The 27,488-nt window shown below is 38.3% G+C and overlaps 1 long non-coding RNA gene across 6 annotated transcripts; it reads right to left on the minus strand.

Moving 5' to 3' along the window:
• Positions 1-516: 516 nt before the first annotated feature.
• Positions 517-3,409, minus strand: LOC143849798 (uncharacterized). 6 transcript variants are annotated; one of them, XR_013235874.1, is made up of 6 exons: positions 2,850-3,409; positions 2,306-2,697; positions 1,699-2,190; positions 1,547-1,581; positions 1,336-1,396; positions 517-1,227 (listed from the first exon to the last, which is right to left on the minus strand). It is a non-coding gene; the product is annotated as an uncharacterized LOC143849798 (long non-coding RNA). The 6 variants fall into 6 exon arrangements; XR_013235875.1 differs by having other exon boundaries at positions 1,336-1,427; XR_013235873.1 differs by having other exon boundaries at positions 1,547-2,190.
• Positions 3,410-27,488: the final 24,079 nt, after the last annotated feature.

Raw genomic sequence — 27,488 nt, forward strand, 5'->3', positions numbered from 1 at the left:
AAGGAGGGCTCGTAAAGAAGTAGGGATAGTCTTGGAATTTTCTAATTTAAAGCAGGTCTTAACTATGAACTATAATGTACATGGAAGAAAATAGGTGAAAATTAAAGGTGGAAGATGAAAAGTGAAAAACAAAGTTTCAAGTCTCCAAAAGACACTCTTCTTCCAAGTTAGCAAAAACGAAAAAGAAGAAAAAATAACAAATCCATAATTGGCCACATACATATGATTGCTCCCCTAACCTGCAAATGCAAAACACTTGATGGAGCAATTCAAAAGCATACAATATATATATCAGAAAACTTGAATTAATGGTTAGCACAACCTTTAATGGTGAAAAAACAATGAATATTGCCTCCATAAACTCGATGTTTCATTTACGAGAGATTTTACCCAAGCACATGCATAAATAGTTCAAGAGATGAAACGCCTGTAGCCAACAATACTTCCATCGTAAACCATTTGTATCATAACGTCTGAAGCCCACAATACTTCCATGGTAAACCATATGTATCCTCTTTATCTGCAATTCACATGAAAAAAATTAATAAAAAAATTGTGCATAATTTCATAAAGAAATTTGTATTTCTGGTGGACCATCTAGGTTCCTTTTTCAATATATTGCTGTTTCAAAAAAAAATTCATAAAGAAACAAACATGATTTAACCAATAAATGGTTGAACCACTTCCATGACTTCATAAAGAAACATGGTTCGACCAATAAATGCCATAACATAATTCATTAGAATCATAAAGCCTATATTCATTAGAAGCAACATACGAACAGAAAAATGCGAAGAGAAAGGTAAACCTATACAACATATTAATGTACTTATCTCCAAAATTCAGAACTTAAAACAGCAAAGGAATACAATAGAAATGATGCCTTTGTTTCTGTTGCATAGAATTTGCACATCGCACGGGAAAAAGGGAGATCAAGATAGAAATGGCATGGGAGTGGGGGAGCAAAGAAGACAAACAATCAAAAATATAAATGGAATTAAGCAAAAAATAAGGCTTACATCTAGAGAGAAAAATCTAGAAATGGCATGGGAGTGGGAGCAAAGAAGACAAATAATAAAAAATATAAACGGAATTAAGCAAAAAATGAGGCTTACATCTAGAGAGAAAAATCATATGGATCAGAGTCATAGTTGCCCTCGGTGACGGACCATGGATAGTCATGTCGCCAAGATCAGTAATGTCTCATTGAAGCATTCCATCAAACATCTGGCGTGCATAAAAAAATCATATTCAGATATGAGAGGAAAATGAAATAGCTGAAAACAATGGATGGAAACCCATTGGAAGGGCTTCGTTGCATAATAATTACCCTACTGAAAATATGAAACTGGCAAAAATTGGATCTCCCTTCCACAACCATTACTTTCTTTATTTGCTGCACGGTTAAAAGCCATCGATTACAAAACCTGTTTTCAGCCACCGATGCAAAATCATACCAAGCCTCTGGAATGGCAAAGTTTAATTGCTTCCCTAGAGTGGTTGGAACGAAAAGAAATTCAAGGTGAGAAAAAGAAGAAAATATTACCTTTGTGGAGGGAGCCTTGCAGCTGAAAGACATGTCTATATTAAAACAAAGGATTGTACTGTTTAATTTATTTCCACCTCATATTTCCATGTTTGCACTGAATGAAAATCAACTATTCAAACCAAACATCAATCCGAATAACCTAATCTTACATAGTATCCGAAACTTAGAATTTCCACATCAAATTTGTAACTTTCTAACCAAGATGTGATTCCCAACGCATATCTCACAAACCCATACCAAATTTCTGGGGCAAAACTACACAATCAAACAAATTACTCTTCTAAAAATCAAATTACTCTTATAAAAAACCACAGTCATTAAAACCCTAAAAACCTTAAAACCATTAAAAATAGAAAGATTAAATAAGTGACAGAATAAGAAATAAAAACAGTTTTCAGATCTCTAGGGGTAAATCCAAGGAATTTGCAGAAGAAGGTCCTAAACATGGTAAGAAGATATTAGATATCTATGCAAAACAAAATATCTCTGACCCGTGTTAAATGGGGTAAGAAGATAAGACTATGCCAAAAATATCTCTGACGTGAATTGGGATGAGGTGAAATTTGTCTGATAACCTGAAATTTTAGTGTTTTTTCAATTATTTCTCCGACCATCTCAAAGCTTTACTAATGCAAAATCATCTGCAATCACAACAATAAATAGTCAGCAGAACAATAGAAAGAAGAGAAGGAAAAAAAAAACCTGAGAAGAAAAACTGAAAAAGGCAAATGCATAAGGAGAACAAATCTTACTTACATGCTATATCATTCTAAACAAAGGGATTCCTTTTTCTTCTTCTTCTTCTTCTTCTTCTTCTTCTTTCAACAGCAGAGATCATAAAAGAAAGCCACAAAATCGATCAAAATCGTAGATCAGATTGGAAGTCCCTAAATGGAAGAAATCTGCAGGAATAAGCACCTTCAGTGTTTGAAAATGAAACTCAATTCAGCTGAAATAAAAGAACAATAAATCCATGAATTAAAAAATGGAAAAAAAAAAACTGGGCACACAATCTAGCAGTTGGGAAAACTCCCTTGCTCTATGGGGATATCCTGGAACTTGGTATCCTCATCGAACCCCTGCAAATCATAGAAGGCTTGAGAGAGCCGGTGGCTCTCTGGGAGATCCGAAACTACCAGAAAAAAGATCTGTAGCAAATGAAAATGAAAAAAAAGACATGAGAAAAAAAAAGAAGATAAATATAAAAAAATATGTGGGAAATAAAACCTAAAATAACTGAGAAAAGAGACCCAAAATAGAAGAACAAAGATATTAATAGATCAGAAGGGTTTGATCTCACACATATAGGGAAGATGATGAAGAAGATCAACAAAACAACCATGGAAACCCTAGAAGAATTGGAAGGTGCAGAATCAACACCAAAAAGAGATGTCTGTGAGTTCCATTTTGGGTTTTTGCATGGTAAGAGAGACCTCTCATGGGGTTTTAGTTTTACAGGAAATAAGAGATGTTACAGAGAGAGAGGGGGTTGAGGAGAAAGAGCAGGTGGGAGAATATGGCTGAAATCTAGCCGAAGTCGAAGAAAAATCCAGAAATTTCGAGGTTGACGGAAGTATCTGGATGGTGGTTGTGGTGCGCGTCTCGAGGCAGGACTCGAGAAGCAAGAGAAATTGGAAACGGAAAATCCAGGCAAGATCTCGTTAAACCCGTGTAGCCCAAATCCTATCTGAAACGAAAAAACCACCAAGATCTCAAGAAATCCGCCCAAAATCTCGCGAAATTTTAGTCCGTAGGTTTTTTTTATTCCCATCTCTTGTCTTTCATAGTTTTCCTCGGAATTCTCTCATTTTTCTTGTTTTTTTAAGGTTTTTTTGGAATTTATGAAAACCCAAAAATATATGGGAGGACGAAGGGGAGGTTGACATGTACACATGAACAGTAATTTCCCCTTCCCTCTTTATAAGAGTAGACTAGTAAAAAACCCCGTGACAAAGAACTGTAGGGACCACATCGTAGATTGATCCAAACCGTCCATGTGATGGAACACAACATTAATAGATTGTTAGAAAAAGTAAAAAAAAGTGAGGTGTTAATCCCACCGATTTTTCAAGAAATTAAAAAAAGCCTGGGCTTTTCCTCCCGACGTGCGATGCACGACACGGGAAAAAAAAAAGGAATATGATACAGAAAAAAATAGTTAAAAACTATGTAGAAACAATAAGCCAAAAAAGTATGCATAACCACTTACCAAATAATGAAAAAAATTGCCAAAGAAAAAGTTTTCTAGGCTGACAAAGAACTGTACGGACCACAGTATAGGTTGATCCAAACCGTCGATGCGATGGAACACAACATGAATCAGTTGTGCCCGTGAAATCATTTACATAGGCTGATCCTAGCCCTCCAGTTGATGCACAGGTCGACAACGAACTGTACAGACCACATTATAGGTTGATCCAAACTGTCCATGTGATGAAACACAACATCAATCGGTTATGCCCTTAAAATCATTTCCATAGGCTGATCCTAGCACTCCAATCGATAGAGGTTTTCATAATTGTTGTTCCTCTTCAAGTGCCCGGAATCCGTCAATATTTTGCAAGTTGTCCCGCATGCGTAATATCAAGTAGTTTGTTTGTCATTGTCATATGTCTATACTCTTCTTGGTAGTTTGTTCCGTAATTGTCATATACAGGCACCTTGTGTCGGTTCTTTCCATATTAAATGACAAAGCAATTGATGAATTTACCCACAAATAATTTCTCACAATTATAAATGCTAGATAGCAGCAAAGGGGTTAATGGTTCCAACCCAGCCCGACCCAACCCGATTTGCAATTTCCTCAACCGAACCCAACCGGAATTGAACCCAATCCGATTTCCAATTAGGGTTGGGTCGGGTTGACCCGATTTGATATGGTACCAATTGTTGACCACCTCAACTTAAGCTGGGTTGTTTAGGATTTTGAGAACCAATAGTGAGTCACCAATAATCAGTTTTTAACTCACAATCGGTTATGAAAATCCAAACCAAACAGGGAGTAACAATTAACAAAGGAAAATGTTATCCGCACTACTATATTTTGATGATAAGAATTCTCACTTTATTAAAGTACGGTATGGCCCATACCATAGGATGATCCAAATTGTGCAGTGTGGACTGTGGAGACTATTTCAATTAAAAAAACATAAAGGACGGGGGGTAGGATTGAAATTATGTGGCTTTAATGGGTGCCTTTGTTAAGAAGCATAAAGGAGCGGGTAGGATTGAGAATATGTGGGTTGACTGGATGCCTTTGTTAAAAGAAGTCAAAAAAAGTGAAAGATGCAAGATGCGGGGAAAAAAAAGTATATGATACAAAATTTTGTAATGAATTTTTGTGTAAAAAAAATTGCACGACACGGCAAGAAAAAAGTATATGAAAAAACAAGAAAACATTTTTTACAAAACACATACAGAACTTCTTCAGATGGAACCCAAATTTGGGTTTCAGGTCGGGTCGGGTCGGGTTGCCCGACAGCCCAACCCGACGCGACCCGATTTCCAATTCTGGTTGATTTTTCCAAACCCAACCAACCCGATTTGCGAAAAAGCTTAACCTGACCCAACCCAAATTCGGGTTGAACCCGACCCGCGTGAGAACATCGAATTATATATAGTGTTAATGTCCTCAATACCGTATTGTATAATGACACTACTGACCGTATTTTGATGATCGCACTCCTCACTTTATTAAAATGTACACTATGGCCCGTACCATAGGATGATCCAAACCGTCCATTAGATGTGCCACTGCCTACATAGGTTGTGCCCCAAAAATAATTTTCATAGGTTGATTCGAACCCTCCAATCTATAGAGGGTTATAGGTTGATCCAATCCGTCCATGTGATGGAACACAACATCAATCGGTTGTGCCCGTAAAATATAGTGCTAATGTCCTCACTACCATATTGTATAATGGCACTACCCACCGTAATTTGATGATCGCACTCCTGACTTTATTAAAATGTACGCTATGGCCCGTACCATAGGATGTTCCAAACCGTCCATTAGATGGGCCACTGCCTACATAGGTTGTGCCCCAAAAATAATTTGCATAGGTTGATCCGAACCCTCCGATCTATAGAGGGTTATAGGTTGATCCAAACCGTCCATGTGATGGAAGACAACATCAATCTGTTGTGCCCGAAAAATCATTTCCATAGGCTGATCCTAGCCCTCTAATCGATATAGGCTGATCTTACCCCTCCAATCGATAGAGGTTTCCATAATTGTTGTTCCTCTTCAGGTGCCTGGAATCCGTCAATATTTTGGAAGTGTCTTGCATAAGTAATATAAAGTAGTTCTTTCGTCATTGTCATATGTCTTTACCTTTTCTTGGAAGTTTTTTCCAAAATTGTCATAGACTCGAACCTTGTGTCGGTACTTTTCGTATGTAGATTACGATTTTACCCTCAAATAATTTCTTATAGGTATAGATGTTAGATAGCAGCAGAGGAGTTAATGGTAAAAGGGTAATGCTTCGTGTAAAGGCTTGAGGACCGACGGGGGTATTTGAAACTCATACAAGTGGGAATGTCAGGGCATATTAGGCATTTCTCTAACGTCGACGACGTGAGGGAGGAAGGGGAGGGGTGCCACCTAAGCAGCCAACACTAAACACCCCTCCCTCCTTATTATATTAGATAGATAGATAGATAGTAATTTCCCCTTCCCTCTTTATATATATATATATATATATATATATATATATATACTAGCAAAAAACCCCGTGCGATCCACGGGCCGAAAAAGAATTGTACAAACCACATCATAGGTTGATCTAAACCGTCCATGTGATGGAACACAACGTAAATAGGTTGTGCCCGTAAAATAATTTCCATAGGCTGATCCTAGCCGTCCAATCTATAGAAGTTTCGATAATTGTTGTTCCTCTTAAGGTGCCCATAATTCATCAATATTTTTACAGGTGTCCTGCATTTGTAATATCAAACTCTCCGTAATTTGACCCGTAAAAAGTGAATAAGGAAAAGTAGTTCTCGATTTCCAACCGACTGGGTTCAACCCGACCTAACCCGATTTGCAATTTCCTCATCCCGACCTGTAGACACCCTCATTTTGCTACACTTTAACCAACAATAATCTAATATATTGATCCGTGGAATTTCATTGGTAAAGTATGCATCCTCAAATTTTTTAAAAACCGAAATTATAAAGAGATGTACCTGGTGAGATGATTAGATCCGAAAAATTGAAAAATATCCCGATTGGTGAATTTAGTGTGTTAAATCCATGTGAGAGCCCCTCTATCATGGATTTATATGTTTTAGGTCATTAATATCTCGATCTGACTTTACGGATCATCAATCGGGACAAAATAAGCTAGGGTCACTTCACAGCCCGGGACCTGATTCCATTCCGAGACCCGATTTCCGTAAATCGTTAGATCAAGGGCAGATCTTAACCTGGGTGTCTTTCCTTACTAAGAATTTGTGATCATTTAGTCAAAATAGGATCGATCAAGGTTAATCTCAAATTCAGATTAAACATTGTGTCACTTAATTGAGCAAAAATCCAGTGAAAAATCACGGATCAATGTGGGTGAACGAGAGCCGTCGAAATAATTTAACCAAATTATCAACAACAGTGCTTTCAGTACTTTAATTGTTGTCAAAATTCATATTTCAAAGGTTAGGATCATTCATCAAAAAATGATTAAGTTGGTTGGATCAATCGAATCGTCAATTTGATCAACGGTTGGAAAAACGATTCGCTGTTAAAAACCGACAGCTCGCATTGGTCAAAAATTCTAAAAATAATATTTCTATAGCAACATTGGGCTTAAATGAAAGAGGAAAAATCAACGATTTTAATGGCGAAAGAATTATCGAAATCGGACTTCAAAATCTCCTGAAAACCGCGTTTTTCGATTTTTACATTCAAAATATTTGAAAAATCTTTTACAAGATTCTAGGAGATTTGGAGGCATCATCTCGTCCATTCTTTCGATCGAAATTGATCTCAACCACCCAATCTTATTTCATATCATTGCAAAGATTTCAGGATATTTGGAGACCCGATCTCGCCCGTTCTTTCGATCACATGGAGATTGCAGTTAATCGCAACCATCCAAATCGTTGCCATTCTCTACAAAGGCAACCAAATTGGACATTTCCCTTACCTTGAAATTTGCTTCCAAAATCTACAAAGATTCCAAGGACAAATGGCATCATCTTGGACCTTGAATTGTTCCTAAATCTTTAGTACTTGATCCTGGCCGCATAAGTGCCTGCCATTTTTAACATAGCCATGGCTTAAATGGAAGATGCCAAAGAAGAGGGAGAATATTCTAGAAAAATCCGATCTTGGCCATTCTTTCCCCTTCCTTTTTCCATCACTCAATCTCCACCCTACACCTCTAGGCCCTAAAGATGGCAACCTGGCTCATCCCTCACTTATAAATACCCATGCTCTCTTCTTTCAAACAAGGAGAAAAAAAGAGGAAGAAGACTAAAAAAAAACTAGTAGAGAAATCCTCCATATCCCCGCCTTCATATCTTGTCCTATTCAAAGGATACCCAAATCTCCATCACAGGTAGGTGCACTATTCTCAGATTTTTTCAGGATTATTTGATATTTTTAATGTATTTTTGCACGAGTTTTAGCATTTAATTGAATTTAATTCAATATTATATGTGTGTGCTCAAAATCACGATCTACATGAGTGTTTCAATTCCGATTCGTCCCGAAATTTAATACACTGATCTATTTAAATAGACTAAAAGAACCATCGGATTGGATCGGACATTGAATCAAAGGATTTCGAAAATTTGAGTGATGAGTGGAATTTTATTTAAAATAATGGCTGAGAAATTACAAAATTCGGAAAAATAGCCATCTCAGGATGATCTATTTTTTGGAATTTAAAATTTTTCTTGTGTTCATCATATCAGAACAAGATTAAAGGACGTTTTCCGGAGTCGTAATTTTCTGGAAAATCGTGTTTTAAAAATAGAAAACGCTTCAAAAATATCTTTTTGATGAAGAAAAATAAATTATATGCTAAATGGATTCAAAAATTAATGGAATTTCGTGGGAAAATAATATGATACTGTTATATTCTACCATGAATTTTTGAGAATTTTTGGAATTGGTTTGGTATATTATTTTATGCTTTTTTGAAACTTATCAGATTTTGGGGGAATTTTTACAGACATCAGATCACAGATAAAATTCCCAAAAGTTTTACAGTAGTCTTATATTTCATATTTCTAGTTTCTGTAAAATTTGCAAGTGATTTAGATCTTGTTTAATATGGGATGTAGGGTTAATTCATAATCTGGTCTGAAAAGTGAAAAATCCGAAACTGATAGTAAATAGTTTCCAAAATTCATGAAAATCTCACAGCCTGCTATATTTTCTCATATCTTATTTCTGAAGAAATTTCATTGAATTTAGATTTCTATTTCTAGTAGTTTCTGTGTTATTTTTGCAATCTGGTCAATTAATTGTTAAATCAAAATTAAATATGAGCTTAATGTAAAAATCTGTAAAAATCTTCCAGTAAGCTACATTTCATCATATCTTGCTGCTGTAGAAGTTTCAACTCATTTCGAATTCGTTTGCAACAGTTCCACTTGTAAAAATCACTCATATGTTTAAAATTGATAAAATTCATTGAAAATCCGAAATTAATTGAAAATCATCTGAAAATCTCTAAATAACCTTAAATCTCTGTCACATATTAACTCCTTAATCCATTAAAATAGAAATTTTAGGGTCTTTAGATTTTCCTGGAAAAATGGCCAGTGCATCCATAATCGTATCCCAGTTGCACTCGATCTTTGACAATTTGAATATTTAAGCTATAGTATGTTGTTGGCTCCGAGGTTCACTGTCTACGGAAATCCTGAGATATGCCAGGCAATAAGATGCTATAACCTAAGTATTAAATTGCACAAGGAAAGAGCGCACGATTCCCTTCCTTGGATGCCATTCGAGGCTGAAATTGGTGAATCCTAGAACCATTGGTATTCCTTAAATATCCAGAAACCGAAAATCCTTGAAATCTGAAATTAATTAACCTCAAGAACTTGAATCGATTTACTTTGTGTCTTTAGGAACCGTTGGATCACGGTTTTCGTCATAAGAACCATTAGAGCCCAATTTAGGAACACTTGTGTCAGGTCGTGTCCTAGGTTTTAGGGAGTCTTAGGTTTTAGGGAGTCCTAGAGTTAGGAGTCCAGCCTCATCTTGTACGTTTGCTATGGATAGCAACCGTGCCTTAGGTCTAGTTACACTAGTCACCCACTCTTTCCCTAGGACAAGCCTAGTAAACTAGGATGTAGGTTAACCTGCATTAGTCTAAGGAACCACTTGCATTTAGATAAGAATCATATAGCATCTTAGATGAAATCTTAGGATAATAAAATCCTCAACTTGAATTAAATAACTTCTCCTAAAACTGTTGAAACAGTCAAATCCGTCTAGGTCGGTATCTTAGTTGAGTTAGGCATATGTAGCTTAGCTTAGGTGCACCGAACTACGTCGACTCTGATCCCAGTGAGGCTTGGGTACGTAGGCAGCTTGGATGTCTGATGGCATACCAACCGCGAGTCGGCACTACAACAAATTGTGGTGTTTTATATATTAATTTTCTTGTAAATTCTTAATTAAATCACTTAGGATTCCCCATGAAATTAGAATCTTAGGAGAACTTGCACTTAGATTGAATCCAGACAAATTAAGAAATCAAGATACACATTTAGGATTTACATTGAAATTAGATCATAGGATGCATGTCCCGTAGTTCGCACATTAACAGAGAGTTGAATGAGCCATTTAAAATAAATTTAAAAGAGTTAGCTTTTGGAATCGAAGACCGATTATCGGGCAGGAATGGTGCATGTGGTGGATAACTTCCCATACCTTCCATTCTCGTAACCAGGTAGCGAGTCTAGATTTCTGGTTAATTATGGGTCCTAGATCCCACATCTAGGTGGCGACTCTGTCAGTCTGTTTTGTGTGGAATTCGGATTGCCTTAGTGGTCCCAAGTTCACATAAAAGATGAATTAAAATCAATAATAAAAGAGCACACGCCAATCGCGTGGGTACGAGAGACCAAGGGAGAGAGTGGCGGCTCGCGCCCCACCCCTCTCGCGGGATCGGGTCCCACAGTTTGGCGACTCTGCTGGGGACCACCTAACTTCATTACAATTTCAAAGGATAATTCATTTGAATTTAATTTAACTGGATCATAAAAACTCTATACTTGTTAGATTAGTTTGTCTTGTTTTATTTTCTCTTCACATTTTACTCGAACTTAATCTAACAAAACCTGAAGGCATCATAGATTGCGCAAACTTATTGCACACACTTACTTCACTTGCATCTAAACCCTTGCATCTCACGTGCACACACGTCTTATTTTAGGAACCCGGAATGTTATCTAGCATGGTTGACTAGGATTTCATCACCTGGTGCCTCTGTGCTAGAGAAGCATTCCACCCTTAGCCTAGCACCTTATGGTGCGTAAACGGATCTCTTGTTCACGTACTGATACGCCGGACACTGGTACAGTATATCGAACATGGATTCGCGCTAAGGGAACTCTTGGCCTTACCCCTAGATTAACCCACACATGCATGTAGTATACGAACACATGTGCATCACGTGTGTGAGCCTAGCTTAGGACATCCTACCCACTTGTGTCTAGATTAGGCCGTAGTCCATCTTCCAATGGCTACGATCGGTCTTTAGGTACACAAACAAAGTCATGAGTCGAGATCCTCTCTCCACTCCGCTAGATTAGGATTAGGGTTTGATGCCTTCAGGTAACACTGTTAAAATGTGCGAAGATTAAAAACTTTCCCTTTGGGGTTCGGATATAAATCCCATCATTTCCAAAGATCTTATAGGATTAGTCATTCATGATCTATCCGTTGAAAGCAATCCTATGCTATCTCATCCCATCTCTTGATCCTACGATTTTCAATCTTCTATCATGTATCCATACTTTCTTTGTACTGGCAGGAACTTATCCCAATTTCGTGTTCATGTAATCCTGATCATTCTTTATCCCTTCTCTTGGCTTGCAGGCACCATGTCTACTCGTGCAATTCTTGATTGGATCCGTGGTATATTAAGAGAATCCCATATCTACGCCATAAGTGAACAAGAGAAAAATCTCTTCGACTACGTGGCAACCATTAAGCTCGATTGGGGATTACTCTATGCTGCATCAGAGTGTTGGGATCCCGATCATCATGTCTTCCGTTTTGGCAACCAAGAAAGGTGTCCCACCTTTGAAGAATGGTGTGCCTTATTGGAATATCCTGTGGATGGCCCTCTAGTGAAGCCATCCTGTGTTTCAGATTATCGTCATTTGTTCCTTCGCTTAATGAATAATCCAGATGAATCCATAAACTCTTTCATGAAAGGCCAAGAAGTGTCAATGCAACATCTGATTGACATTTACCCTCCTATTGGACACATTGGTGCTGTTGATATTCAAAAAGCCCGACGGCGCGCTTTGAGATTCTGCTCCTTTGCTAGGTTCCTCACTGTCCAGCCTTCTCGCTTTGCGTCAGCTGTTCTTCTGGACCTCGTTGATCAAATGGATCATGGCGCCAATCCAATTCCTACTATACTTACAGAAACCTTCAATGGATTGGATGATATGGCTCGCCTTCATGCCAGCTCAGGTCCAGGCTCTTATGTTCGCTCTTTCGTTGGGTCCTTCTCAGGATGTCCTGCATTACTTCAGGTGTGGTTATGCCACAAGCTAAAAATTGCAGCTCCTGTCCATTTCGATCATACGTTATACACCTTCAGTGAATGGCGTCATGATGTTTCTTTCGATCATAAAAGCGATTGGGTTGAATGGTTAAATTCTCGCCAACAAGATCAGATTTATTGGCAAATTCCTGGAATCCAAGAAGCTGTCTTCAACACTGGAGAAGCTAACTACGTTCACCTTCTTGGTCTCAAAAAGACTTCCTTTTATGTTCCTGCCAGGATCCTGCGTCAGTATGGAAGGGAGCAATCTATTGTGCCTCCCCTTCGTCATTTTTATCCGCCTGAGGATCTTAAGCCCAAGATTGTCAAAGCCGTTTCATCTGCTTGGGATGTCAGAATCATCAAACCTTTAAAAGAGTCAGCTGAGGGAGATTGTCGTCCGGAGAATAAGTCTAAAAAGAATGATTAGTTCCATGTTTAATCTTATCCGTTTATCTTTGAAAGAATGAACCCTGTACTCAAGCTTTAATGATTGATCAATAAAGTTCATCTTTCTCTCTCATTATCTTGGTTTATGCGTGCATCATTGTCTACTTCTTTCTGATTTTAAAATATGTCTTTCAAATATTTCAGGGCAGTAAACACCATAGCTAACCCCACTGCTCCTTGGGTTCGGGTCTCTTCACGATTGGAGAGGAATTCTGTCTCTCCACCACCCTCTCTGAGAACCCCAGCATCTCCTTCTTTCTCATCCTCACCAATGACAGATAACCAAGATGGCCTTCCACTCGCTGCTATTACCGATACTCTTACCTTGATTCTCCAACAACTTCAAGAACTCAGAAGAGAACCGAGTTATCAAGACTCAGCTTTCTGAGAAGTTGGGACCGTCGTTGTCCAAGGATAAAGGGCCTATGCACCAAGCAAATTGGCGAACAGATCAACACTGCGAATACCATAAAAATTCCGGCCATCTCACTAATAATTGCATTGCCCTAAAATTCAGAATCCAGAGGTTGCTTGACAATAAAGGCCTTGTGTTAGAGCCAAGACCCGATGCTACCAATAACCCATTACTTGGTCATGCAAACCCTGCTGCTGCTGTCAGTGCTATAACCATAGGGGACCCAAAATTTGATCCTCTCACTCTTATCTGCGCCTTAGAACCTACCTTTGAGACGTCTGGGTCAGAACCATTTGAAGAAGAAGAAGATACAGACAGTGAAGATGTTCTAGTAGCTGCTATCATGATATGAACCAGCCTTCGCCGAGCTTCCGAAGCTAGACAGTTGCGGCAGTTAAAGTTTTAGTCGTTTACTATTTTATGTTGAGTCAGTCATCATGGTCAGTATAATTGTTGGGTCCGGTCTTACAGTTCAAGGTTAATGCTTAGTCCAGGCAAGTTATCTTTTGCTTTTCTTTTTATTCAGAGTTGTGAATCATGAGCATGTTCAGGATAGGTCGTCAGATGTAATAGCTTTTTCTTTAAATAAATTTTCAGTTCCAATAGTTCACTTATGTCTATTTCTTAAGTGTGCTTCTGATCTTAAAATAAGACTCCCTCCTCAAATGAGGACAAAATTGACGAAACTCCACTTGAGTCACAGCAATTACTTGAACAAGAGGAGGAGCGTCAATCCCAGCCTTTCAAAGATGAAATTGAAGTGGTAAACAGTGGCACTGAAACATTGATTCAGTGAATGCCGATTAAAAGTACATTACCCTCTGAAGAGTGTGAAGAATTGATAAACTTATTTCAAGAATAAGAAGATTGTCTAAAAAAAGCTACAACCGATACCAGGGGCAAGACATAGATAGAAAGTTCAAGAGAAGGAAGAAAGTGAGAGACACATGCTATACAAGGGGCATAGAGCGGAAACAACTTTCATATTTCCAATCAATGACCTTGGTTCTCAAATTCATAACATAAAGCCAACAAATTCAAGATAAGAAGTTCAAGACCAAGCATTGAAAAGTGATCATCAGATATCAAGAGTTACAAATCCGTAGATGGAGGATGTGAAAGAACAAATTTCGCTCTATGAAAGTCGAAAGCACGTAATAGAATCTTGAAAGAAGAAGATCCATTATCTCTTACCTGGAAATGCCGTCAAGCTCCGTGAAAAAAAAAAAAAAAAGATAATCAGTACCAGAGGGACTCTAGTAACCTATATCGATTCCCAATCTGAACATCGAAAGGCCTCCTTTGGCCGAATAAATCCCAAAATCAGAACCCAACATCAAAAGAATACCGGTTTGCAAACCCTTTGAGCCTAAATGAAATTTTCTTGAAAACCCATCAAACTAGGGGCATCTGCCCCGAACTACGCGAGACCTGATCCCTACACTGGGGTACGTAGGCAGCTCGGTTAAACCGAGTTCGGTAGATTCAAAAAAAAAGAAGAGAAATTCAACCACTTTCAAAAAAAAAGAAAAAGAAAAGAGGGACAGGTTCCAAAAGACGAAAAGTCAATTATTCCAGAAAGAAAAGAAAAAAAAAAGAAAAATCAATTAACCTTCAAACAATTTATCTTCAAACTAGGGGCATCCGCCCTGAACTACACACGACCTGATTCCTACCTTGGGATATGTAGGCAACCTGTTCACAGGTTCGGTCGAAATCTTTGTTGAACCTTAAGCCATTCTTTGAAAAGCCCTATCCTACATATAAATCCTACATATAAAGTCCTTCTGGTGTTCAGAACTAATGATACAGGTCCCAAAACACAAAAAGTGAAAAAAGAAAAGAAAAAAAAGAACGGAGTTTGAAGATCTGCTAGACTGAAAACCTGAAAGGGCGGTCTAGGCAAAATTTAAGATCATTCCCCTGCTAAGTTGAAAACCCGAAAGGGCGGCTCAGGCAAAAGCTAAGGGGATAGCCTGCTGGATCAAAAACCTAGAAAGGTGGTTCAGGCAAAAGTTAAGGCTAGAACGGTCCGCCAAGTTAAAAACCCCGAAGAGGTGACTTGGTCACGGTAAGAGAATCATTATAAGAAGGCTACAGCCGGTATCAAGACTGAAGATCAACTGAAGTTTAAGCAAATTCAAGTGACATCCTCAAAACTGGGGGCATTGAAGCTAAGCAATCTTAGGGGGCGTAATTAAATCCTTGAGGCATTACTGTTTTAAGGAAAAAGTCCAGTGTTTACCAATTGAAAAACCATTTCTTGAAAGGATAGACTTACTAAATAAAACGTTAACTAAGTCAGAAGCATTACTGTGTCTGTCAGTGGAGTTAGTCAATCTTTGTCATTCTATGTTCACTCCTTCAGGGCTGCTCAATCCTTTGAGTAGTGCCTTTTATCTAAGTTTTCTCTTTAGAAAGAGTCAATCGTCGTTCTTATGTCCAAATGATGCAACTGTCTTGGTGAAGGAGGCCCGGCCTCGGCAGCTCCCTGCGATCGTATGAAAGAGCTCGGTAATCTAGTCAAGCAGCTTCATTTCAAAGAAGATCAACTCAGAAAAATTCAGAAGTAGAAACATCAGAAAGCCCAGCTTCCGTAAAAAAATCATACCCCAGGAAGGCACCTTAAGCTTGGAAGAGCCTCAGATGCAATGGTGGTTGAGCCAATTTCTCAGAAAGATGAACCATTAAAATTCAGAATTTCCCTCCAGTTAGTTAAATTCTATCCTGGTCAAGAAATGTCTATCTAAACACCTGTCAAGAGGCAAACCCCACTTTTCCATGATTATATCCAAGAGAGCCGTTGTTCTAAATCACCAATCTCAAATATCTTGTTCAAGGTTTCAGTTATCAAAATCCCCAGAAGACAAGACCAGCAGTCTCTTTGAGAAAAATCTTGTTGAAGTTTCATAAAAGTGTTCCTGATCCATTCTTGCTAGTAATGGTTCTTCGTTCCTAAGGTTTGCCGTTTCATCATTCGTCAAAGTCCTAGTTTCCAATATCTTTGTCGGGCACGATCCATAATATCCCCGATTTCATTGAGTTCAAAAAATCAAAAATTCATCAAATCCAATCTTACGTCAAATTCAAATTCATGAAAAATCTCTAAATTCTTCGTTGTTGAACTCATCAATCGAAGCTATCTCGTTTCTTTGAACCCGTTTGTGAACGGTGTCTCATCTTCCGGGTTCATTTGGGAATGGCCTGTTATCTTCTTCTAACCCGTGTGGGAGCAGTGCATCATTTTTTAAATCCATTTGGGAATAGTTTCTTATATTCTTCGAGCCCGTTTGTGAACGGTGTCTCATTTTCTGAGTCCATTTGTGAATGGTCTCGTGGTCTCTTTGAACCCGTTTGTGAACGGTGTCTCATTTTCTGAGTCCATTCGTGAATGGTCTCATATCCTCCTTGAGCCCGTTTGTGGACGGTGCCTCATTTCCCAAAATTAAAAAATTCATCAAATCCAATCCCCGATTCAAAAAATCCAATCCTACGTCAAATTCAAGTTCATGAAAAATCTCTAAATTCTTCGAGCCCGTTTGTGAACGGTGCCTCTTTTCTCGAGGCCATTTGTGAATGGTCTCGTCTTCTCCTTGAACCCGTTTGTGAACGGTGTCTCATTTTCTGAGTCCATTTGTGAATGGTCTCATGTTCTCTTTGAACCCGTTTGTGAACGGTGTCTCATTTTCTGAGTCCATTCGTGAATGGTCTCATGTCCTCCTTGAGCCCGTTTGTGAACGGTGCCTTATTTCTCAAAAATAAAAAATTCATCAAATCCAATCCCCGATTCAAAAAAAAATCCAATCCTACGTCAAATTCAAGTTCATGAAAAATCTCTAAATTCTTCGTTGTTGAATTCATCAATCAAAGCTATCTTGTTTTCTTGAGCCCGTTTGTGAACGGTGCCTCATTTCTCGAGTCCATTTGTGAATGGTCTCGTCTTCTCCTTGAGCCCGTTTGTGAACGGTGCCTCATTTCTCTAGTCCATTTGTGAATGGTCTTGTTCTCCTTGAGCCCGTTTGTGAACAGTGCCTCATTTCTCGAGTCCATTTGTGAATGGTCTCGTCTTCTCCTTGAACCCGTTTGTGAACGGTGTCTCATTTTCTGAGTCCATTTGTGAATGGTCTCCTATCCTCCTTGAGGCCGTTTGTGAACGGTGCCTCATTTTCTAGGTACATTTGTGAATGGTCTCGTCTTCTCCTTGAACCCGTTTGTGAACGGTGTCTCATTTTCTGAGTCCATTTGTGAATGGTCTCATGTCCTCCTTAAGCCCGTTTGTGAACGGTGCCTCATTTCTCGAGTCCATTTGTGAATGGTCTCGTCTTCTCCTTGAACCCGTTTGTGAACGGTGTCTCATTTTCTGAGTCCATTTGTGAATGGTCTCATGTCCTCCTTGAGCCCGTTTGTGAACGGTGCCTCATTTCTCGAGTCCATTTGTGAATGGTCTCGTCTTCTCTTTGAACCCGTTTGTGAACGGTGTCTCATTTTCTGAGTCCATTTGTGAATGGTCTCCTATCCTCCTTGAGGCCGTTTGTGAACGGTGCCTCATTTTCTAGGTACATTTGTGAATGGTCTCGTCTTCTCCTTGAACCCGTTTGTGAACGGTGTCTCATTTTCTGAGTCCATTTGTGAATGGTCTCATGTCCTCCTTGAGCCCGTTTGTGAACGGTGCCTCATTTCTCGAGTCCATTTGTGAATGATCTCGTCTTCTCCTTAAACCCGTTTGTGAACGGTGTCTCATTTTCTGAGTCCATTTGTGAATGGTCTCCTATCCTCCTTGAGGCCGTTTGTGAACGGTGCCTCATTTTCTAAGTACATTTGGGAATATCTCTTATCTTCCTTGAACCGTTTGTGAACGGTGTTTCATTTTCTTCTAAAAACCGTTTGAGAACGATCTTTGTTCCTTCTCTTCAGAATCCATTCGAAAATGATATCTCATTCTCTCGTTGCCTGTTTGTGAACGGCGCCGCATCATAATCATTTTTGTTCTGGATTGCAAGATTTGTACACCCCGGGTAAATCTGATTCTCCATGTTTCTAAACTGCCATCTCATGGTGTTTAGAGTAAAAGATGTTTGATATATGTTCAAATTCTAGGATTTTATCTAGGGTCTTGTATTATAGTAGGTTGCATTATGTCTAGGGAGTCCTTTGTCGATTAAAGCTACGCAAAATGGCTCTGTCACTTTTACTTTGGTATTCGATGACTACGTCATCTCTACCAAAGAGGGGCATCTGTAGACACCCTCATTTTGCTACACTTTAACCAACAATAACCTAATATATTGATCCGTGGAATTTCATTGGTAAAGTATGCATCCTCAAATTTTCTGAAAACCGAAATTATAAAGAGATGTACCTGGTGAGATGATTAGATCCGAAAAATTGAAAAATACCCCGATTGGTGAATTTAGTGTGTTAAATCCATGTGAGAGCCCCTCTATCATGGATTTATATGTTTTAGGTCATTAATATCTCGATCTGACTTTACGGATCATCAATCGGGACAAAATAAGCTAGGGTCACTTCACAGCCCGGGACCTGATTCCATTCCGAGACCCGATTTCCGTAAATCGTTAGATCAAGGGCAGATCTTAACCTGGGTGTCTTTCCTTACTAAGAATTTGTGATCATTTAGTCAAAATAGGATCGATCAAGGTTAATCTCAAATTCAGATTAAACATTGTGTCACTTAATTGAGCAAAAATCCAGTGAAAAATCACGGATCAATGTGGGTGAACGAGAGCCGTCGAAATAATTTAACCAAATTATCAACAACAGTGCTTTCAGTACTTTAATTGTTGTCAAAATTCATATTTCAAAGGTTAGGATCATTCATCAAAAAATGATTAAGTTGGTTGGATCAATCGAATCGTCAATTTGATCAACGGTTGGAAAAACGATTCGCTGTTAAAAACCGACAGCTCGCATTGGTCAAAAATTCTAAAAATAATATTTCTATAGCAACATTGGGCTTAAATGAAAGAGGAAAAATCAACGATTTTAATGGCGAAAGAATTATCGAAATCGGACTTCAAAATCTCCTGAAAACCGCGTTTTTCGATTTTTACATTCAAAATATTTGAAAAATCTTTTACAAGATTCTAGGAGATTTGGAGGCATCATCTCGTCCATTCTTTCGATCGAAATTGATCTCAACCACCCAATCTTATTCCATATCATTGCAAAGATTTCAGGATATTTGGAGACCCGATCTCGCCCGTTCTTTCGATCACATGGAGATTGCAGTTAATCGCAACCATCCAAATCGTTGCCATTCTCTACAAAGGCAACCAAATTGGACATTTCCCTTACCTTGAAATTTGCTTCCAAAATCTACAAAGATTCCAAGGACAAATGGCATAATCTTGGACCTTGAATTGTTCCTAAATCTTTAGTACTTGATCCTGGCCGCATAAGTGCCTGCCATTTTTAACATAGCCATGGCTTAAATGGAAGATGCCAAAGAAGAGGGAGAATATTCTAGAAAAATCCGATCTTGGCCATTCTTTCCCCTTCCTTTTTCCATCACTCAATCTCCACCCTACACCTCTAGGCCCTAAAAATGGCAACCTGGCTCATCCCTCACCTATAAATACCCATGCTCTCTTCTTTCAAACAAGGAGAAAAAAAGAGGAAGAAGACTCAAAGAAAACTAGTAGAGAAATCCTCCATATCCCCGCCTTCAAATCTTGTCCTATTCAAAGGATACCCAAAATCTCCATCACAGGTAGGTGCACTATTCTTAGATTTTTTCAGGATTATTTGATATTTTTAATGTATTTTTGCACGAGTTTTAGCATTTAATTGAATTTAATTCAATATTATATGTGTGTGCTCAAAATCACGATCTACATGAGTGTTTCAATTCCGATTCGTCCCGAAATTTAATACACTGATCTATTTAAATAGACTAAAATAACCATCGGATTGGATCGGACATTGAATCAAAAGATTTCGAAAATTTGAGTGATGAGTGGAATTTTATTTAAAATAATGGCTGAGAAATTACAAAATTCGAAAAAATAGCCATCTCAGGATGATCTATTTTTTGGAATTTAAAAATTTTCTTGTTTTCATCATATCAGAACAAGATTAAAGGACGTTTTCCGGAGTCGTAATTTTCTGGAAAATCGTGTTTTAAAAATAGAAAACGCTTCAAAAATATCTTTTTGATGAAGAAAAATAAATTATATGCTAAATGGATTCAAAAATTAATGGAATTTCGTGGGAAAATAATATGATACTGTTATATTCTACCATGAATTTTTGAGAATTTTTGGAATTGGTTTGGTATATTATTTTATGCTTTTTTGAAACTTATCAGATTTTGGGGGAATTTTTACAGACATCAGATCACAGATAAAATTCCCAAAATTTTTACAGTAGTCTTATATTTCATATTTCTAGTTTCTGTAAAATTTGCAAGTGATTTAGATCTTGTTTAATATGAGATGTAGTGTTAATTCATAATTTGGTCTGAAAAGTGAAAAATCCGAAACTGATAGTAAATAGTTTCCAAAATTCATGAAAATCTCACAGGATGCTATATTTTCTCATATCTTATTTCTGAAGAAATTTCATTGAATTTAGATTTCTATTTCTAGTAGTTTCTGTGTTATTTTTGCAATCTGGTCAATTAATTGTTAAATCAAAATTAAATATGAGCTTAATGTAAAAATCTGTAAAAATCTTCCAGTAAGCTACATTTCATCATATCTTGCTGCTGTAGAAGTTTCAACTCATTTCGAATTCGTTTGCAACAGTTCCACTTGTAAAAATCACTCATATGTTTAAAATTGATAAAATTCATTGAAAATCCGAAATTAATTGAAAATCATCTGAAAATCTCTAAAGAACCTTAAATCTCTGTCACATATTAACTCCTTAATCCATTAAAACAGAAATTTTAGGGTCTTTAGATTTCCCTGGAAAAATGGCCAGTGCATCCATAATCGTATCCCAGTTGCACTCGATCTTTGACAATTTGAATATTTAAGCTATAGTATGTTGTTGGCTCCGAGGTTCACTGTCCACGGAAATCCTGAGATATGCCAGGCAATAAGATGCTATAACCTAAGTATTAAATTGCACAAGGAAAGAGCGCACGATTCCCTTCCTTGGATGCCATTCGAGGCTGAAATTGGTTAACCCTAGAACCATTGGTATTCCTTAAATATCCAGAAACCGAAAATCCTTGAAATCTGAAATTAATTAACCTCAAGAACTTGAATCGATTTACTTTGTGTCTTTAGGAACCGTTGGATCACGGTTTCCGTCATAAGAACCATTAGAGCCCAATTTAGGAACACTTGTGTCAGGTCGTGTCTTAGGTTTTAGGGAGTCTTAGGTTTTAGGGAGTCCTAGAGTTAGGAGTCCAGCCTCATCTTGTACGTTTGCTATGGATAGCAACCGTGCCTTAGGTCTAGTTACACTAGTCACCCACTCTTTCCCTAGGACAAGCCTAGTAAACTAGGATGTAGGTTAACCTGCATTAGTCTAAGGAACCACTTGCATTTAGATAAGAATCATATAGCATCTTAGATGAAATCTTAGGATAATAAAATCCTCAACTTGAATTAAATAACTTCTCTTAAAACTGTTGAAAAAGTCAAATCCGTCTAGGTCGGTGTCTTAGTTGAGTTAGGCATATGTAGCTTAGCTTAGGTGCACCGAACTACGTCGACTCTGATCCCAGTGAGGCTTGGGTACGTAGGCAGCTTGGATGTCTGATGGCATACCAACCGCGAGTCGGCACTACAACAAATTGTGGTGTTTTGTATATTAATTTTCTTGTAAATTCTTAATTAAATCACTTAGGATTCCCCATGAAATTAGAATCTTAGGAGAACTTGCACTTAGATTGAATCCAGACAAATTAAGAAATCAAGATACACATTTAGGATTTACATTGAAATTAGATCATAGGATGCATGTCCCGTAGTTCGCACATTAACAGAGAGTTGAATGAGCCATTTAAAATAAATTTAAAAGAGTTAGCTTTTGGAATCGAAGACCGATTATCGGGCAGGAATGGTGCATGTGGTGGATAACTCCCCATACCTTCCATTCTCGTAACCAGGTAGCGAGTCTAGATTTCTGGTTAATTATGGGTCCTAGATCCCACATCTAGGTGGCGACTCTGTCAGTCTGTTTTGTGTGGAATTCGGATTGCCTTAGTGGTCCCAAGTTCACATAAAAGATGAATTAAAATCAATAATAAAAGAGCACACGCCAATCGCGTGGGTACGAGAGACCAAGGGAGAGCGTGGCGGCTCGCGCCCCACCCCTCTCGCGGGATCGGGTCCCACACGACCCAACCTGATTTCCAATTCGGGTTGGGTTGGGTCCGGTTGACCCGATTTGATATAGTACCAATTGTTGACCACCTCAACTGAAGCTAGGTTGTTTTGGATTTTGACAACCAATAGTGAGTCAGCAATAATCAGTTCTCAAAATCCAAACCAAACAGGGACTGGCAATTAACAAAGAGAGGTCAACAGGAAATTGTCGCCTAAAGAGAGAGCCAACCAACAATGGGGACACCATCGTCTGGAAAGAAAGCCGACGACATGAACATCGTCGCCTGATGAGAGCTCGACGGGAAAATCGTCGCTTGAAGAGAGCCAACCAACGATGGGGACACCATCGTCTGGAAAGAAGGTCGACGGGGAAAATATCGCCGGGTGAACCGACCAACGATGGGCAAACTATCGCCTGGTGAACCGACCAACGATGGGGAAACCATCGCCCGGTGACTGATAAGGCATAAAGCAGGACAATAATTCGTAAAACTACACCAAAAGAAGACATCAAGGAGGAAACAACAAACAAGAAAAACTGACACAATGGAAGAACAACCACCAGGGAGACGGAAGAACATAAAGAGAAGAAGAAACTCACAACACAAAGGAATGGTGAAATACATCAATGAGGAGACATCATGACGAAGGACGAAGGACGAAGAACGGAATCACCAACAATACTCCCCCTCGGGCGAGACTATATGAGCCCGGACACAACAACACAAGAAAAGATAACAAGGAGACAACACTAACACTCCCTCTCTAGAAAAGACAACAAAAGAAGACAACCACAAGAAAAAGAACAACATAACAACAGTAGAACATGACAACACTCCCCCTCAAGTTCAAGGCCAAATACCTTCAACTTGCAAAGAAAAGAAGACAATCAAGGCACCACACCTCTCTCGGACATTTCACCAAAGACTTAGTGTGCACCTTGAAGATGAAGAAAAAGGCCACGCCAAAAATCTATAGCAAGAAAAGATAAAGAGATTTGGAGAGGAGATTTGGAAAATGGAAAGAGATTTTGGGGAGTAGATCTAGAAGAATAAAGGCCAAATCATAGCCCTTGGGACAAGTATCAGAAAGATCAGAACAACCATGATCCAAAATGGATAACTAGTCTCAAAACTTGGGCTAAGTTGGATTTCTGCTTCTGTTCTTAATGATTGAGGACCCCCCACCCACCCCCACCCACCCACCCACAAGTAATCAACTGAACAAACTGTTTTCCAAATTCTCCTTGAAGTCTTGCTCAGTCTCTTGATGACATTTTACATTTTCATATTAATCAAGCAGCAAACTCGGTAGCAGATTGAAAAACACTCTAATTTCAATAAGAAAGGTAGTATCAAGAGAAAACATTCCATTTCAAAAAAATCAAGAGAAAACATTCCTCAACTTAACATTTTTTCCTAATTCTCCTTAAAGTCTTGCACAGTCTCTTGATGACATTTCTCTTGATGACATTTTGCTTCTCTGATTGGTGCTGATGCTGAAGTTTAGATTAATCAAGCAGCAAACTCGGTAACAGATTGAAAAACACTCTAATTTCAATAAGTAAGGTAGTATCCAGAGGAAAAATTCCTCGGTTTTATGTTTTAGGATTATATTGGCCAGTGCATTCTTTAACTTTTTCTTTGGAATTTCTGGTGTAATAAATGCATCAAAAAGTACAATCATCCAGATATTATTCAAAGCCCAACATGAACGCAACAGACAAATAGATAGATGCATATATACCCTCTCCGCTTTAGTAACCCTAATATAACAAGCTAGACAATGAACAACAGTGTTTCATGATCTTACGTTCTGTTTGGCTGCAGGTAGTTACCGTGTGGATTAGTGGTAAAAGTAGTCAATAGGGAGGAGACAAACATTTGATTTACCTAGAATTTACCTTGTAGAAGAATGATAAGTAGTGTTTGCTTACCAAGCTCGAGTAGTGGGAGGGGGTGTCATTACCAATATAGAAAGAGAAGAAAGAGAAGGAAGAGAGAGAATGAGAAAAAGCATTATTCCAAGCAAAATTTCACCTTTTCAGAGAAATTTGGCTTGGAAGGTATAAGGAAGGGCCATGTCACCAGACATGCAATAATTACCTATGAAACTTGTCTGGTAGTTTCTGGGGATTTGGATAATACATTGGCAACTAAACAAGGGATTTTGCTGACGTGGCACCCAAATGCAAAGCAAAACCCCTAAACTATCCTATTCTGTCTTTTGGGCAACCAAACACACCCTTAAAATAATGAACCAAAGCAGTTATAATGATGATGGAAAAAGTACCCAAAGCGGATTCTTGGAGGGGGAACAGAGAATCTCCCAGCTTGTGGCCATGAAGAACCTTCTCCCGTTTGGCCACCAGATGTGCTTCGGAGAAGGTCAGCAACACCCTTAACAATGTTCATGCTTTCCTCGAGATTTAGGACACATCAAGAATTCTGAAGTGAACAATTACAACTCATGCCAGTAACCAGATTCCACAATTTATCTTTGTATATTTGAACCATGGTTTCGTAGATAACCGCAATTGAAACTGCAAATAACGAATTATATGGAGAAATTAGCTACTATCAAAGAGGGTTGAAATTGCATTAAAACAGTTTAAAGAAAAAAACAGATTATAGGTATTGAGCCATCCTTAAGAACAATTACAACACATGCCACAATTTACTTTGTAAATTTGAACCATGGTTTTGTTGATAACTGCAATTGCGACTGTAAATAACGAATTATATGGTGAAATTAGCTACCACCAGAGAGGGTGGAAATTGCATTAAAAAGGTAAAATAGAAAAAAAAAATAGACAATAGCTATTGAGGGATACTTGGTCTTTAAGTTTTTCAAATATAATAAGGGTTTATCTAAATTTCCTCTTAAAAATGCATATATATATAAATGGCTCTGGATAACTAATAACTAATTAAAATTAATTCCAGAACTAACAAAAACAACTACAATTAATTGAAAAAACCATCCATCTCAATCATTCAACATTCATAATAACACGACTCAACGAATCAAAAAAACATAACCCTAAATACACATAGCAGAAAAACAATCAAACACGTAAAGTCAAAAGCCGATCGATAGATGAAGTCAAAAAAGACAGAAAACAAAAAGGGCAAAAGAAAAAAAAATTGAGAAAAGTATGGAGAAATCGAGAGAAAGCGTGGCATTAATGGTAATTGTACTCAAATTAGTGACCTAATAACCTTTCGTGGGAAGAATTGAGGATCAAAATAACGGAATTAAAGGAGTTATACCTTGATTAGATCGAAGAACCTCAGTATTTCGCGTATTTCTGGGGTTCTGAAACGAGATCTGAGAATTTGCGGTGCTTTTTTTTGTTTTGTTTTATATTTTTTTGTTGAGCTTAGACAGCGCTTGAGCGAAAAGACGACGAATGAGACGATGGGGGAAAAGAGAGTGCGTCGATCGATATACGGAGAGTTGGAGACGCATTAGTAAAAGCTTTTTTGAAGAAAGGGAGATGAAAAATTCGCACCAGCTGTTGGATAATTTGCACCCCCGTATAACCTGAATTGTGGCGGACTTTTAACGCTTTTTGACGTCAAATCAAGTTAAACGGAGTGCGAATTATCCTAGAAGGGGTGCGAATTTACCACTCGTTGAAGAAATTGCCACTAACTTTGTACTTAATGACGAAAACGCCCTTCCATTGCTTTAAAAAGTGCTTGGATTTGTTTTCCTTGCTATTTTTTGGGAAAATGACCCACTCGCAGGGAGTTTTATCTAGGGGTGCAACTCGGGTCGGGTTGGGTCGAGTTGAGGCCAACCCTAATCCAACCCGAGATGGCATTCCCTCAACCCAACCCGAGCCTCGGGTTGAGAATGGTCAACCCTAACCCAACCCGCCTCCAAATCGGGTGGGGTTGGTTTTTGGTTCATCTATGGCCAAATAGAAAAATACAAGTAAAAAACGGAATGGTTGAGGGAATCGAGGAATGAGATAATAGAGGCGATTGGGAATGAGAGTGTTCATGATAATTTTTTGATGAAGGATACGCGAAAGGATGCTTTGGAATGTGTTTGGGTTTTTTTGGAGGAGGCTGTGGGAGAATTGGGTCCTTCTTTTTTGGAATTTGCAGCGGAAATGGTTTGTAGTAAGAAGGAAAATGCGCGGATTTTGGTTGGAAATGTTAGTGTAATTGAGTTAGGCGATGGCGTCAGTTGCATGGAATTGGATCCCCCTGTTGAGATGGAGAACGAAACTGTGCTTGAACCAGCACAGATAGGTTGGTTCTATGATTGTTTAATTTTAGTTTTTTGGATTGGAATTGCTTTCTCTCAAGGATACTGATACTGGCACTACCATGTTTTAATAATTGCACACAATCAGCTTGTATTTTCTTCTTTAATTGGCTTCCAAGAGCTTTTCGGGAACTATAATAACCTTTTACATCTGTTTAAACAATAAAATTCAATATGAATTAGTGCAATTATAAAAACAATTAGGGGCCGTTTGGATACGTGGATTTTAGAATCCAGGTTTTTGTTTGAAAACAGTGTAAAAGAGGGTCATGATCCACCTGCTGGTATGCTGTCCTGGCAGCATTTCTTGGATTTTAAGTAAGAAAACCAGGTTTTAGAAATCTCTCCCGCATCCTGCGATTTCTAAAACCTGGAAACATGGGACAATCGCCAGCTCTCTTGCTGTCGGAAAGAACGGGTAGAAAACAGAAAATGACAGCTGCTCTCTTTCTTCTCTCGTCTCCCTACTACAATTTTGAGGAAATTCAGGATTCTAAAATCCGTGTATCCAAATGGCCCCTTAATGTTTTCTAACTTGAAATTGCTTTTTCTAAATCAGCCTGTTTAATTGTCATTTTGTGCTGGTTGGATATTCTTACTGTTACGTGTTTAATTGACTGTAAGGCCGTATTACAACTAAACAAAAGCATCATAACTACTTTGTAACTATGGCATATACACCATAACACTTATCGGTTACGAACTTGAATCAGTTTGGAACATGATTGATCTTCTTAGTGGGAAGATCAATC

The sequence above is a fragment of the Tasmannia lanceolata genome, unplaced genomic scaffold, assembly GCF_043159265.1.
Source record: "Tasmannia lanceolata isolate RefF3 unplaced genomic scaffold, GAP_Taslan_0.1 ptg000018l, whole genome shotgun sequence".
NCBI classification, from domain to species: Eukaryota; Viridiplantae; Streptophyta; class Magnoliopsida; order Canellales; family Winteraceae; genus Tasmannia; species Tasmannia lanceolata.